Here is a 6000-nt window from a genome sequence, read left to right as displayed (position 1 = left end):
AGTGCTCCTCTGGTCCAAGCCACCATTCTCTCTCATCTGGATCTTTTAACAGGCCTTACAAAAGGCTGAGCATTGCTCTCCGTCTCCTTCTTAGTCCTCACAGCAACTCACACTGTTTTCAGATGTGGATCAATAGTGTGGCTCCCCACTTAGAGCCTGTCAGCAGCTTCCTATTGTGGCAAGGATGAAATCCCAGCTCTCCACGTAGGCCTACTAGAACCTGCACGATGCAACGCACACCACAGTACCTTTCCCTTCCTCTATCCTAGAGCCACACTGCCTTCTTTCTGTCATCCAGCAAAGCCCATCCTGACCGCAGGGCCTTTGCACAGGCGGGGGACTCTGCTAGAGTAACTGTCCCGGGCTGAGACTGTGGTGCACCAGGCTAAGTGGCTGCTTGTGTATCCAGCATCTCTCTTGGGAGCACCGGTTTGAGTCCCGGCTGCTCTGCTTCCGATCCAGCTCCCTACTCGTGGGCCTGGGAAGACAGTGGGAGATGGCCCAAGAGCTTGAGCCCCAGGGACCCATGGGGAAAACCAGGCTGCTATCTTCTGCCTAGGGCAAACCCGGCTGTTGGGGTCATTTGGGGAGTGAACTAGCAAATGGAAGTTCTCTCCCTTTCTCTCTCTGTCTCTCTGTTGCTCTTTCAAATAAATACCCTTTAAAAAAAAAAAAAAGTTCCTTCCCCATTGTGTGATTGATACATGCTGGCATCCTCAGAGTTTTTTATTCTCTTCTCTTATTTTGAAAGGCAGAAAGACCGATGGGGTGAGCCCATACACTGGTTCATTCCACAAATGCTCACAATGGCCAGGACCAGAGTCAGGAGCCAGGAACTCAACCTGGGTCTCCTACACAGGTGGCAGGAACCCAGTGACTTGAGCAGTCGCCGCTGCCTCCCAGGGTCTGTGTGAGCTGGAAGTCAGAGCGAGAGCCGGGCGTTGCACCCAGGCACTCCGCTGAAGGACACCAGTATCTCAACCAGAGGCGAAACGCCCGCATCCCGTGGGCTGCTTCTTCAGCCCTTCCCCTGCCAACGCCATCTCCCTCTGCCCCTTTACCCCGCCTATTTTCTAGAACCTGTAGAAATCCATCTACACTCTTACTTATTAATTTTCTGTGTAAAATGCTCCATTCTTTGTATACTTTCCCAGTACTAACTTTATCTCTTTAAATTCTGTCAATTTGAATGTTGAAAAATCAGATTTTCTTCTTTTGTATTCCCTAGCCAGTAGTGACATGGAATAATTTCTCATATGTTGAGTAGATATTTATATTTCTTTTTAATTATCTTTTCATGTGTTCTACCCATTTTCTTATTGGGTTGTTTGCCTTTATTTATTTATTTTTTTATTTTTTGACAGGCAGAGTGGACAGTGAGAGAGAGAGAGAGAGAAAGGTCTTCCTTTGCCGTTGGTTCACCCTCAAATGGCCGCCGCGGCTGGCGCACTGCGGCCGGCGCACCGCCATGATCCGAAGGCAGGAGCCAGGCACCTATCCTGGTCTCCCATGGGGTGCAGGGCCCAAGCACTTGGGCCATCATCCACTGCACTCCCGGGCCACAGCAGAGAGCTGGCCTGGAAGAGGGGCAACCGGGACAGAATCCGGCACCCCGACCGGGACTAGAACCTGGTGTGCCGGCGCCGCAAGGCGGAGGATTAGCCTAGTGAGCCGCGGCGCCGGTGCCTTTATTTTATTAAGTTTAGGAACTCTTTGTACCTATGAGGAATTTTTTTTTTAAGATTTATTTTTTATTTGAAAGGCAAAGTTACAGAGAGGAGAGGCAGAAAGAGGGAGGTCTTTCATCCGCTGGTTCACTCCCCAGTTGGCTGCAACGGCTGGAGCTGTGCTGATCCAAAGCCAGGAGCCAGGAGCTTCTTCCAGGTCTCCCACGTGGATGCAGGGGCCCATAGACTTGGGCCATCTTCCACTGCTTTCCCAGGCCATAGCAGAGAGCTGGATCAGAAGTGGAGCAGCCAGGACTCAAATTGGCACCCATATGGGATGCCGGCACTGCAGGCAGTGGTGTTACCTGCTATGCCACAGCGCCAGCCCCATGAAGAATTATCCTTATCTACTGCATTACAAAAGGTTTTTACCAACTCGTCCTTTTGTCTTTTTGGAATTGTTAACAATCTCAGGGTTTCTGAAGAAAGCGTTGTGATGAAGGGCGCAGACTCTGGAGCAGGCCTGCTGGGCTCACACAGCAGCTTTGCCTCTTGCTGCTTGCATGAGCCTGCCGCTTACTTAAATGGGTCCCCTTCTTCATCTGTAACATGGGGATAAGTACCGAATCTTACCCCAGGGGTTAGTGAGGGGTAAATGATCTGTCCGGCTGGCACTGCAGCACAGTGGGTGAAGTTCGATCCCATATCGGAACATCTTCAAGTCCCAGCTGCTGCGCTTCCAATCCTGCTCCCTGCTAATTCACCTGGGGAGGCAGCAGCAGATGACCCAAGCCCTCAGGCCCCTGCCACCCACATAGGAGGACCTGCATGAAGTTCCAGGCTCCTGGCTTTGGCCTGGTCCACAGCCCCAGCCATTGCAGCCATTTGGCAAGTGAGCCAGTAAAAGAAAGAACTCTCTCTCTCTTTCCCTCCCTCTGTCACTCTGCCTTTCAAATAAATAAATCTTTTTTTGGTACATTTTATTTATTTTTAGAGGTAGAGCTACAGAAGAGGGAGAGACAGATAAAAGTCTTCCATCTGCTGGTTCATCTCCCTGATAGCCACAATGACACGGGCTGGGCCAGGCCAAAGCCGGGAGCCAGGAGCTTCTTCCAGTTCTCCCACACAGGTGCAGGGGCCCAAGCACTAAGGCCAACTTCCATTGCTTTCCCAGGCCATAGCAGAGAGCTGGATGGGAAGAGGAACAGCCAGCACACAAACTGGCACCCATATAGAATGCAGGCATCGCAGGTGGAGGCTTAGCCCCCTATGCCACAGTACTGGCCCCCAATAAATCTTTTAAAAAATGAGTTGACGCTTGTAAAGTGCGTGGGACAATGTTCAACATACAGAAGATCCTGTAAAGTGTCAGCTGTAATTACTTATTGACCTGGGGTTTGATATCTTGGGAGGTTTTCCCCAACCCCTAAAGACTTCTGTATTTTCTCCTAAAACGTTCATAGTTGTAGTATGTGTATTTAAATATTTACTTATTTACTTGAAAGTCAGAGTTACATAGAGAGAGAAAGAGAGGCAGAGAGAAAGAGAGAGGTCTTTTATCCACTGGTTCACTCCCCAGTTCTCTGCAATGGCTGGAGCTGTGCCAATCTGAAGCCAGGAGCCAGGAGCTTCTTCTGGGCCCCCCACTTGGGTGTAGGGGCCCAAAGATTTGGGTCATCTTCTACTGCTTTCCCAGGCTATAGCAGAGAGCTGGATCGGAAGAGTAGCAGCTGAGACTCGAACCGGCGCCCATATGGGATGCCGGCACTATAGGCAGCAGCTTTACCAGCTACGCCACAGCATTGGCCCTGTGTATTTGATCTTTTTTTTTTTTTTTTTTTTTTGTTTGTTTGTTTGTTTGTTTGACAGGCAGAGTGGACAGTGAGAGAGAGAGACAGAGAGAAAGGTCTTCCTTTGCCGTTGGTTCACCCTCCAATGGCCGCCACTGTCGGCGCGCTGCGGCCGGCGCACCGCGCTGATCCGATGGCAGGAGCCAGGAGCCAGGTGCTTTTCCTGGTCTCCCATGGGGTGCAGGGCCCAAGCACCTGGGCCATCCTCCACTGCACTCCCTGGCCACAGCAGAGAGCTGGCCTGGAAGAGGGGCAACCGGGACAGAATCCGGCGCCCCAACCGGGACTAGAACCCGGTGTGCCGGCGCCGCTAGGCGGAGGATTAGCCTAGTGAGCCGCGGCGCCGGCCTGTATTTGATCTTTAATCCATCTGGAACTCATTTGTTTGAAATGTGAGATAGAGATGTCACATCCCCACCAACACCACCAGGGCACAGCGAGTTGTCCCAACTCTTTTTAGTGAATATATTACATACTCTATTCTGTTTCATTGTTTGACCTGTATTACTGTGCCAGTAGCAGTTTGTTCGTTTGTTTTATATTTATTTATTTATTTGAAAGGCGAGTTATGGAGGAACAGAGCAGGAAGGAGGGAAAGGTCCCCCATCGACTGGTCCACTCCCCAGATGGCCACAACAGCCAGAGCTGGGCCGATCCAAAGCAGGAGCTTCCTCTGGGTCTCCGACGTGGGTGCAGGGGCCCAAGCACTTGGGCCATCTTCTACTGCTTTTCCAGGCCATAGTAGAGCGCTGGGTCAGAAGTGGAGCAGCTGGGACTTGAACCAACACCCATATGGAATGCTGGCACTGCAGGTGGCAGCCTCATCCACTATGCCACAGTGCAGGCCCCAGCAGTTTTTATTATTGAAACACAATAGGTAAGACAAATGCATGTTTGACTTTTTTTTTCCCTAAAATTGTGGTTATCATTGACAGCTGATTCTTCTGATTGTGGCTGCAATCAAGTTTCTCCCAAAACATCCTGTTGTTATTTTGATACAGTATTAAATTTATAGACAGAGCCAGTGCTGTGGCGTGGTGGGTAAAGCTGCCGCCTGCAGTGCCAGCATCCCATATGGGCACCAGTTCTAGTCCCGGCTGCTCCACTACTGATCCAGCTCTCTGCTATAGCCTGGAAAAGCAGCAGAAGATGGCCCAAGTCCTTGGGCCCCTGCACCTGCGTGGGAGACCGAGCAGAAGCTCCTGGCTCCTGGCTTTGGATCGGCGCAGCTCCGGCCATTGTGGCCAATTGGGGAGTGAACCAGCGGATGGAAGACCTCTCTCTATCTCTGTTTCTGCTTCTCCTTCTCTCTCTGTAAAACTCTGACTTTCAAATAAATAAATAAATCTCTTAAAAAATAAATAAACCTCGGTACTTTGATATGGGATGCAGGCATCTTCACTGGGGTCTTAATTACTGGGTCAAACGCCTGCTCCAATACCAGATCATTTAAAAAAATGTATAGACTGTATGGAGAGAAATGAAATATTTTTATAATAATAGTTTTTTTTCTGTCCAAGATATGATGTATCTCTTTCATTCTTTCTGGACATATTTTTTATTGTTTATTCATTCATTTTCTTATTTATTCAAAAGGCAGAGCAAAGGGAGAGAGCTCTTCCATCCACTGGTTTACGTCCCAAATGTCCACAACCTAGGGCTGGGCCAGGCCAAAGCCAGGAGCCAGAAACTCTACCCAGGTCCCCACATGGGTGGCAGGGGCCCAAGTACTTGTACCATCACCCGCTACTTTTCAGTTGCATTAGCAGGAAGATGGATTGGAAGCAGAGGCAAGACTGGATCCCAGTCACTGCGATATGGGATGTGGATGTCCCAAGTGGTGGCTTAACCTGCTGTGCCACACCATGCAGGCTGCTGCCTTGCAGTCCCCAAGCATGTTGGATGCAGATCTCGTGAGCCTTCTGGTCAAAATGCTTTGGCCAGTGGTCAGATTTGGATAAAAGCAATTCATGAGTCGAGTCTTAAATAAATGCAAGGTCTAAAGCTTGAAGAAGACGAGCAGGAAGCTTAGAAGGTGGTGAGAGGACGGCGCTGCGGCTCACTAGGCTAATCCTCCGCCTTGCAGCGCCGGCACACCGGGCTCTAGTCCCGGTCAGGGCGCCGGATTCTGTCCCGGTTGCCCCTCTTCCAGGCCAGCTCTCTGCTATGCCCCAGGAGTGCAGTGGAGGATGGCCCAAGTCCTTGGGCCCTGCACCCCATGGGAGACCAGGATAAGTACCTGGCTCCTGCCATCGGATCAGCGCGGTGCGCCGGCCGCGGCAGCCATTGGAGGGTGAATCAATGGCAAAAGGAAGATCTTTCTCTCTGTCTCTCTCTCTCACTGTCCACTCTGCCTGTCAAAAAATTAAAAAAGAAGGTGGTGAGAGAAATGAGGGGGACGGCCGTGCAACGGATGAGCAGAGCCTGAATTTGAACCTCAAAGATGATCTCAGAAACCATCTCGTGCCTGTTCTTTTCTGTGG

The sequence above is a fragment of the Oryctolagus cuniculus genome, chromosome 17 (assembly GCF_051225735.1).
Source record: "Oryctolagus cuniculus isolate XC-2025 breed Fujian yellow rabbit chromosome 17, ASM5122573v1, whole genome shotgun sequence".
Taxonomy (NCBI): domain Eukaryota; kingdom Metazoa; phylum Chordata; class Mammalia; order Lagomorpha; family Leporidae; genus Oryctolagus; species Oryctolagus cuniculus.
This window is presented reverse-complemented; position numbering follows the sequence as displayed.